The sequence below is a fragment of the Triticum aestivum genome, chromosome 2B (assembly GCF_018294505.1).
Source record: "Triticum aestivum cultivar Chinese Spring chromosome 2B, IWGSC CS RefSeq v2.1, whole genome shotgun sequence".
In the NCBI taxonomy this organism is placed as follows: domain Eukaryota; kingdom Viridiplantae; phylum Streptophyta; class Magnoliopsida; order Poales; family Poaceae; genus Triticum; species Triticum aestivum.
Window position 1 is genome coordinate 342670924 of NC_057798.1, and position 10041 is coordinate 342680964.

The following is a 10041-nucleotide window of genomic DNA, read 5'->3' on the forward strand; positions in this document are numbered from 1 at the left end:
AACCTTTCCTCTAATAAGTTTATTTTCAAAGTATCTACAACAGTTGCTTCGGTAGTTCGAGTTGTATGATTATACGTAACGAAATCAACGAAAATAAAGACCATTTTTATGGTCATACTCCAGTCGTTTTGTGTGGCAATACCTCTTTCCGCTTATTATGCCAAAATAAACTAGTATGACACGTGCTTTTCTAGATGCGATCGGCTAATAGACCGGGGGCTCGACTATAAATCTTGCCCCAACCATCATTCTCGCGCTACTTTATCTTATGTGCACGGTGATTGAGGCAAAGGTGTCCCGTCTTTCGATGAGATGGTGGCTATCGTTTTGGAGAAAGTCAACTTTGACGATCCGACTATGAAGGTGCGAGGACGTCGTGCCTTAGCAATCGCTAAACCAACTCCGAGAGGTTATTGACCACGCCGGAGCACGATCAACCTGACCATGAAGGTCTGTTTACTGCAGGCAAACGAAGAACAAGTAAGAAACTAAGATTACAATCTGGATATTGCGAATACAAGAGGAAAGCTTTATTGATCAAGGTGGGATTCTGTGACGCATTTGTCTGGTCGTTGAACGCAAACGAAGTACGCGAAGTTGCAGCTATGGCGAACTTTAATCTAAACAAAACCCAAGTCTAAATGATGCCTTAAGGGCTATATTTATAGGGAAAAGAGAGGGGGTTTGGTCCACCCTAGGCAAGGTGGGACTAAAACACCTCCTAAGTCATTTCTCCTACAATATGGACTCTAAAAATATATTACATGGGCCTGGCCCAAGATAAGGTTGCGCAACACCAATAATAAACTATGAAAAAAAATTATGAAAGGCCATCTTGTATATTTCGTCCATCTTCTTGTATGTCATCATGGTGGCTTCAAAGTCCGGAAATCCCCACTTGAACCTCTGTTCTTGTTCTCTTGGCACGCACCTACATCTCAGTGATTGACGATGCTCCAATGTTCATCCTTCTTGTCAGTGCTAGGCCCTTCAATTGCAAGCGACACAAATGTATCTAAGTTAGGCAGCATCATATTCTCATGAATACTAGAAACATTATCAAGAAACGAAAGTACCTGATAATTTAATTGGCGTATGCGAGCTCTAGCAATTGTTCCATGAGGTAAAACAGCAGGGGATATGGGTGTAACTGCAGTAGCCATGTCCTCATCATCCTCTCCTTCTTAAAAACAAAGCCGTCCTCGGTGTTGCTTAGTCTGAAATGTGGCTAACAAAAGAGACAAGGTGTACACGTTGTATATGCATATGTCTTCCATTTTTAGTGATCTCGGTTGGGGCGCATGTGACATTGTCACCCTTCAAAAGTCGTGAAATATAAAGCCAATATATTATCATAAGAAGTCAAAGGCATGAAAATATTGCAACCCAGTTTGCACATATAAGTGAAGCTCTTATTCATATCAAAAGATTGACAATGCTTATCATTAAACCATCCCAACATTGATGAACCATCACCAAGATTAGAGGTTATATCAAAATGATTAAACATTGGCACAATTATTTTCAAGCATATTTGATCCAAATTTGAGTTATTCCCTGATTCACATGGTTCTTTTGCATCAATAGTTAATTCAATGGGTTCACTCAAAATTGTTTGATCACATGGCAAAGTCAAATCATCAACATAGTCCTCTAAAATAGTCGCTGTGATCAAAGTAGTAGGTAGCTCATCGCATGGTGCATTTAAATTAACAAGGCATTCATCATACTCATGTGGAGGTAGAAGATTAATACCTTTGTCATTACCTATTATGGTTAACTCAGATGATGTAGGCACGCTAGGTGGCGACAGGTCACGTGGTCGAGGTGATGTAGTGCTCATAACAATGGATGTTGTTGTCATAGTAGGTGCAGTGGTGGAAGGAACAGTCGTCGCAACTTTTGGCATTTGCACCTTCCGCTTGTTTGCCTTCTGGGCAACACGTCTTGTTATCTCCTGTTCAGCTTTGCAAGCAAGACGAAACAACAGTCCATAGGATAACACTATTCATGAATTAGTATCTCCTGGATGTCATGGTTTAATCCTCCCCAAAATCTATTCATAAAATCATCTTCAGTTTCTTCTAAAGAGGAATGCAACAAGGTAGTTTGTAAATCATCGTAATATTTTTGTTACAATGTCACTATCTTGTTTTAAATATTGCAACTTTTTAATCATGTCACGAGTATAATAAGCGGGGACGAATGTATGTCGCATGGCAAGTTTCAAATCATCCCAAGTTTTAGGTATATGGTGTAACCGACAATATTCACTCCACCAAACTAAAGCATAACCAGTGAACGAACCAATCGCAACCTTAACTTTTTTATATTCATCAAAATTATTGGAAGCAAATATATTATTTATGTCAAACTCCCATTCAATATATAAAGCAGGTCTAAAACGGCCATTAAATGGTGGTATAGAAACATTAACCTGATCATGTGCATCTGGATGTTTGTGCACCTCTCGCGACGGTTGTGGTATTTGCATAGGTGGTGACACGTCTGCCGCGATCGACAAAGCGCATGAATTGACTCTGGATCCTGTCATGATTAGTAGAAACAAGAAAAAAAATCCAAGAATAATGTTCCTATGAACTACTAGGATCTGGTGGTAAAACACTCATAATAGAGCTAAAATCAAAGTCTTGCAAGTTCTTACCATGCAGCAGGTGGTGATCGGCAACCAGCGGTGTCAAATAACTCCAAAAGTTGGTTAAAGCGATTGCCAGGTGAACGTATGTATGCACGGTGTAGAAATATGTGGAGCTGGGTTGGCTTTATATATGTAAAAAAAATGCTACAACCACGTTAATTAATGCAAGCTGAAAATTCGCTCAAAGTGATCAAGTGCTGATTCTAGGCTAGATAATGCTAGAGACGCGAGCCTAAGACACAGATGAATTCATAGGCGGAACCAAAGTAAAAATACTGAGTACTAGATCAAGAAAAGATATTTTTTCTCTCGTTTTTGCCTCACACCGATCCGAGTGGTAGCATTACTAGCCACGTATTTTTTTTCAAAGTCCACTCTCCAACCGAATCAAAATATTAGCACTTTATTCCCTTCCCAACACCTACTTTTTTTTATCCAAAGTCAACGTGGCAGACTAGAAAGAATCAAATAATATAGTTGCCTTGGAAACCGAATCAAATAGTACTCCTAAATCTTTGTTTTTTTATCCTTCTATCTCTCTTTTTCTCTCTCTCTCTTCTATCCATACAGAATTTTCCTTTATATCTTTTTTCGGCAACCGGACAATTACTCTGTCCTTTAATCTCTCCAATGGAATAATCCAAGGCAACAAAGTCCACGTGACACTCTCCTTCCTTCTAATTCTCTTTAAAAAAATGTACGCCCTCTTTATTGTCCATAGAAATCGCAACCGAATCAGCCCCCCTTTTTTTCGGATCAGACTTACCTTTTCTTTCGCGCTGTAATTTTCTGCCAAAGTAACACAACCGACGCGGGAGGGGATCACGCCCTAATAACGCAGCCGAACTGGTCAAACAGCAGATCTGCAGTTGCCTTTTTTTCTTCTTGTCTTTCCAAAACATGAATGGCTAGAAGGACTCGAAAGGAAACATTTTTTTAGTTCCACTTCTCCCAAACGAATCAGCTCTCCTTCTCTTTCCTAATAAGTATGGATCTCTGTAAGTGCATCTAGTGCCCCTTAGTGATTTTGGTGTATTGAAGACTTATAGGTTAAGGGACTGATGCGTTTGTGAGTGTACACAGGTCTATAAGTCTATGAGGAGTTTGATATTTACAGAGAAAGTCGACCCCTAAAAATGAAGTTCTTCGACTGAAGACTTTGAAAGTGAAGAAATTAGTGTGACCTTGAAGACTTGGCAATCATTCAAGGAACATGAAGCCTGAAGACCTTTGTTTTTGTAGTTTCATTTTTTCTTTCTTGAGTCATAGGAAACACCGTACTGTTAAAGAGAGTCGAGAAAATACTAAGGAAAAATTTCCATGTGATGCTCAACTCAAAATCCTATACCTACCAATCCCTTCGAGTGAAGCCATTGGAAATCTCATGCAGTTCAGTCATATTCTTCAGTGACAGAGACGAAGTTCTTCTGGTCTTTGAGGAATTTGTTCTGACTGAGGAGTTAGGAATTCTCTAGTGCGGATTGCCTACACAGTGAGGAACATGATAGCCCTGAGGAATTTGAGAGTCAAATTTCCGACCGTTGCTGTGCTATGCGCCAGCTGTCCCAAAATATCTACCCACCTAACAGTCATATCATTGAATGGCATTTATGTCTTATCATGTTGGGCTGCTCCCTAGGCTATAAATAGTCGCCCCCTACCACCACTAGCTGGTTGGCTGCTCCGAGAGAAACTGACACTTGTCATTTGAGAGCATCCCATCCTCCGAGGACTTTGAGCGAAAATCATCGAGTGAGGAAAACCCAAACCCAACACCTACAAACCCAAAGTGATTGAGCATCACTGAATAGATTGATCCTGCGTGGATCCGACGCTTGTTACCTTTGAAGACTGTGCTTCTTCCAGACAGTTAGGCGTCATGGTCTAGAGCATCCAAGAGGAATTGTGGATCACCGAGTGACCTAGTCTGTGAAGGTTTGGAAGTCATCTGAAGACTTACCACGAGTGATTGGGCGAGGTTTGTGTGACCTTAGCTCAAGGAGAATACAGTGAGGACTGTGTGTCCAGGACTGGGTGTCCTCGAGTTTAAATACTCAGCCGCTCCAACCAGACGCACAACTGAGACAACAGTTGGAACTGGCTACCAAATAATTGTATTCACCAAGCTTACTGATTCTATTTCCTCAACTTTTTTCATTTCCTCATTTCTGTTGTTGTGTGCATGTTCATATCTGTTTGAAGACTTTGATTGAAGACTTTCTCAATTTCCTCAGTTTAATTTCTTCAGTCTGTTCGTCTTCTTTCCGTGTTATCCTGTGTTTACGCTTTCTATACTCTATGCTTGTCTTCATTCCATTATGATGACCATGCTAGTGTTCTGTTATGTTTACTTCTGAGTACTTATTCCGCTGCAAGTAGGTGTTCACTAAGGAATTTCCTCACCAGCAAATTCCTCAGTGAAGAATTCATAAAAATAGCCTATTCACCCCCACCCCCTCTAGTCGATATAACGCACTTTCAATTGGTATCAGATCAAGGTACTCCCTTGTTCTATGTGATTTTGGTTTAACCGCCTGGAGTTTTAGCTATGTCAACCGCAGGTATGATCAAGGTCTTTGCTGGGTGTCCTACCTTCGATGTAACGGACTACCCCTACAGGAAGAATAAGATGCGAATGCATCTTGAGGCAATTGATAACGATCTCTGGTATGTTGTGGAAAATGGTATTCCCTCAGTCACACCTTCTCTGAATGCTATTGATGTGAAGAGATTCAAGCAACTCGATTCTCAAGCGAAGAATATCATATGTGGCCATCTGAGCAAAGGACAGTATGGAAGAGTGAGTGCTTTGGAAACTGCTAAGCTTATCTGGGATAGGTTGTCCAAAGTGAATGAAGGAGTCTCTACTCAACGTGACTCGTGTTGATGTTCTTCTCAATCTCTTCAACCGCTTCAAAAGACTCGATAATGAAAATGTCCAGCAGACCTTCGATCGCCTCACTGACATCTCAAATGACCTTCAAGTGCTTGGCGCCACTGACATCACCGACCATGAGGTGGTGAAGAAATTGCTGAGATCGCTCGATTCTTCATTTGATACTCTGGCACTGATGATTCAAGAACGTGCTGATTACAAGTCACTTGATCCTGCTGATATCCTTGAGAGGCTAAATACTCATGAGTTCCAGCTTGCTGAGAAGAGAGATCTCTATGGTTCGAGCTATGGCAGATCACGTGCTCTGAAGGCCAAGGCAGTCTCTGAGTCTGAAGATGAGGACTCTGCTAGCAGCCTTGGTGACCCTGAAGAACTGAGCCAGGAACTAGCACTGCTCGTGAAGAAATTTCAGAAGTTCTCAAGACGTGGTCGCTTTGGAAAATCCTCAAGGAGCAATGATTCCTCATCCAGTGACTACAAGAAGAGGCTATGCCACAAATGCAAGAAACCTGGTCACTACATCCAAGATTGTCCTCAGTGGGATAAGGAATCAAAGAAGAAGAAATACAAGGATTACAGTTCTGATGACGCAAAGAAGAAGAAGAAATCTTCAAAGTCTTCATCATCAAAATCCTCGAAGTCTTCATCTCACAAGAAGAGCAGCTCCAAGAAGGCTCGGGCATTCATTGGCAAGGAAATGGACTCTGAGGCTGAATCTGAGGAACATGAGGACGAGGAGGCATCTGAGGAGTCCGAGTCTGGTGTGGCGAGCCTAGCTCTCGCTACTGCATTCGTCAGCAAGTCTATCTTCAACTCTGAAGAAAATGGCTTCACCAACAAGGCTGATGAAGGCAATGATGACTACGCTCCCACCTATTGCTTCATGGCAAAGGGTGCCAAGGTAACTAAATACGCCTCCTCTGAATCTAGTGAGGATGAATCTGATGAAAACCTCAAGCCCAGCTACTCTAAACTTGCTAAGATTGCTGTGAAACAACAAAAGGCTTTTGAAAAGGTTCAAAACATGCTAGATAAAAGTGATGATATGTTGGGTGAAGAAATGGATCGCACTAAAACCTTGACTGAAAATCTTCAGAGACTTCAGTCCAAGTTTGACAACCTTCAAGGTCATCATAACACTCTCTTATCTGATCACGAGAAGCTTTCTTATGAATTTCTTCAAAGAAAGCAAGATCTTGAAAAGCTAAGAGTGGATTATGAAGATCTTCAGAAGGAGCGCGATTCATTACTTGCTCAACAAATCAGCGCTACTCAGGAAGAATTTGTTCCTCCATGTCTGAAGTGCATTGAACGTGAAACTGCTAATTCTTCACCTGAATGTTCAAATGCTTCTAATGCTACAAATTCTTCATCTGTCTCTGCTATCACTAATTCCTCATCTGAGGACATTGCTAGTATCACTGATGATGCAGGGCTGAAGGAATTGTACATGACAGGCATGTACAAAAGCCTCAAAGGGCATCAGACTCTTTGTGATGTGCTCAAAAAGCAGATCCTCAACAGAAACCCTAGGAAAGAGGGTATTGCCTTTGAGAGGAAACTCAATGCTGATGGAACATATTGGAAGCCTGAGCAGTACCCCAAAACCTCATGGGTTGCTGCAAAGGGACCTCCAGTTGATCCATCCAATTTATCTGGCTTTACATGTGAATCTCCTCATTCTTCTGATGAGTCATTTGACTCCAACTATAAACTGTTCAAAAATCAGAATGGTGAAGTATTTGCTAGATATGTTGGCACTAACTGCAGGAACGGTTCCCCTATGAAGAAAATCTGGGTTCCCAAAAGTTGCCTTGAAAGTCTTCAGGTGAATGTCCTCATGACACCACCTGTGAAGAATAGGAACTCCAGATCAAATTCTTCATATGGACCAAATTCTTCATATGGATCCAAGTCCTCATACGGACCAAATTCCTCACGTGGATCAAATTCCTCAAAAGGATCAAAGTCCTCATATGATCATCATCGTGCTAACCCCTCTGTTTCGCAGGGTAGAGCTAAGGGCTATGAATATGAGCATTATTCTTCTAATCATTATGTTCATAAGTCCTCGAAGAATTTCTCTGCTTATTCATATGCTTACCCTAACCCCTCTTATGTGAAACAAAGTGGACTGGCTTCTATGCCACCTTTCTCATATGGTGCTCGCAGAGTGATGAACTCTTTGCCACCCCTTCAGATGTGGGTGGTGAAGAAAAAGAACTAATCTTTTATGTAGGGTCAGGTCTCCAGATGTGCTCAAAACGTCTGAAGAATTTACTGGAGACCTGAACAGTGCCTGAAAGGATGCAGGCTAATCATGATGAAATGAACTTTCATTTCACACGTCCTCATACTGTTTATCTGTTATATTGCTCGATGAAATTGATCTGATGATATTAATGTCATATTCTTCACTGATGAAGTATATGCGTTCGTAAGTTGCACTAATTCATCTGCAGGATGATAAACCCAAAGCCAATGAGTGGGTCCTCGATAGTGGATGTACAAATCACATGACTGGTGACAAGAATCTATTGATGGATGCTCCTTTGTCACTGTTTCATCTGAAGCATATCATCTTCACTCACAAAGTCAAAAGTCAGGTATTGGGTCTAGGTAAGGTTGCGATCTCAAAGGATCGACACATGGACACAGTCATGCTTGTCGAGTCCTTAGGATACAACCTCATGTCTGTCTCAATGCCTTGTGATCTTGATATGGTTATTGTCTTTGGCAAATATCGTTGCATTGTGATCATGGAAGCTGACAATTCCATAGTCTTCGAAGGCTTTAGGAGAGGAGACTTGTACATTGTTGATTTCTCTACAGGACCACAACCGGCCGTATGCCTACTTGCAAAAGCTTTAGAAGGCCGGCTATGGCATCGACGACTTGGTCATGCTGGCATGAGGAATTTGCACACGCTTGCGAAGAAGAAGCATGTCATTGGCATTGAGAATGTCAAATTCCTCAAGGATCACTTATGCGGAGCCTGTGAAGCTGGAAAGATGACAAAGGCCAATCATCCAGCGAAGACTATCATGACCACCACTCGACCGTTTGAATTGCTTCATATGGATCTCTTCGGTCCTAATCATTATTCTGCTGTTACAAATGATGCATCTCTATATGGCTTTGTTATTGTTGATGATTATTCTCGTTACACATGGGTGCACATTGTCACTTACAAACATGAGGTGCAGGAAGTCTTCAAACGATTTTCCTCGAGGGCTTCAACCAACTTTGGTGTGAAGATCAAGCACATCAGGAGCGACAATGGGACTGAGTTCAAGAATTCTGGTCTTGATGACTATCTTGATGAACTTGGTATTACTCATGAGTTATCTGCTCCTTATACTCCTCAGCAGAATGGTGTCGTGGAGCGCAAGAACAGGACTCTTGTTGAGATGGCTCGCATTATGCTTGATGAATACAAGACACCTCGTCGATTCTGGATTGAGGCTATTGATACTGCGTGCCACATCATCAACAGAGTTATCTTCACAAATTCTTCAAGAAGACTGCCTATGAACTCCTCGCTGACAAGAAACCCAATGTGAGTTACTTCAAAGTCTTCGGTGCTAAATTTTGGATTAGAGATCCCCATCACAATTCCAAATTTGCACCGAAAGCACATGAGGGTTTTATGCTTGGTTACGGAAAGGACTCGCACACCTACAAAGTCTTCAACAATGTTCTTCGCAAGGTTGTTGAAGCTGTAGATGTGCGGTTCGATGAAACTAATGGCTCGCAAAGAGAGCACCTACCTTCTGTGTTCGATGAACCAGGACCTGAGGAATCTATCAAGTTCAAGGCTACTAAGGATGTCATTCCGACCGAAGAATCTGCTGAAGAATTCATTCCAGAACGTGATGAACGTCGAGCTGGCGGACCTGAAGAAAATGGTGCTGAGGAAAATGCTCCTGAAGAAAATGCGGATCAAATTCCTCGAAGACAACCCACTCATCCTCGCATTGCAAACGAAGTGCAAATCGAGAAGATCATCGATGACATTGAAGCACCAGGTCCTCTCACACGCTCAAAATCTTCACATTTGTCTAACTTTTATGGGCACTTTGCTTTTGTCTCTATCATAGAGCCCACTAAGATAGATGAAGCATTTCTGGAGCCTGAGTGGATTCAAGCTATGCAAAAAGAATTACATCAGTTCGAGCTCAACAATGTCTGGGAACTGGTCAAACATCCAGATCCTCGCAAGCACAACATTATTGGCACAAAGTGGATCTACCGCAACAAGCAAGACGAAAATGGCCTTGTGGTGAGGAATAAGGCACGACTTGTAGCTCAAGGCTACACACAGGTTGAAGGAATTGACTTCGATGAAACTTTTACACCTGTTGCTAGACTTGAGGCTATTCGCATATTACTTGCTTATGCTAACCATCATGATATTATCTTACAATAAATGGATGTGAAAAGTGCATTCCTTAATGGTAAGCTTGAGGAAGAAGTATATGTTGCT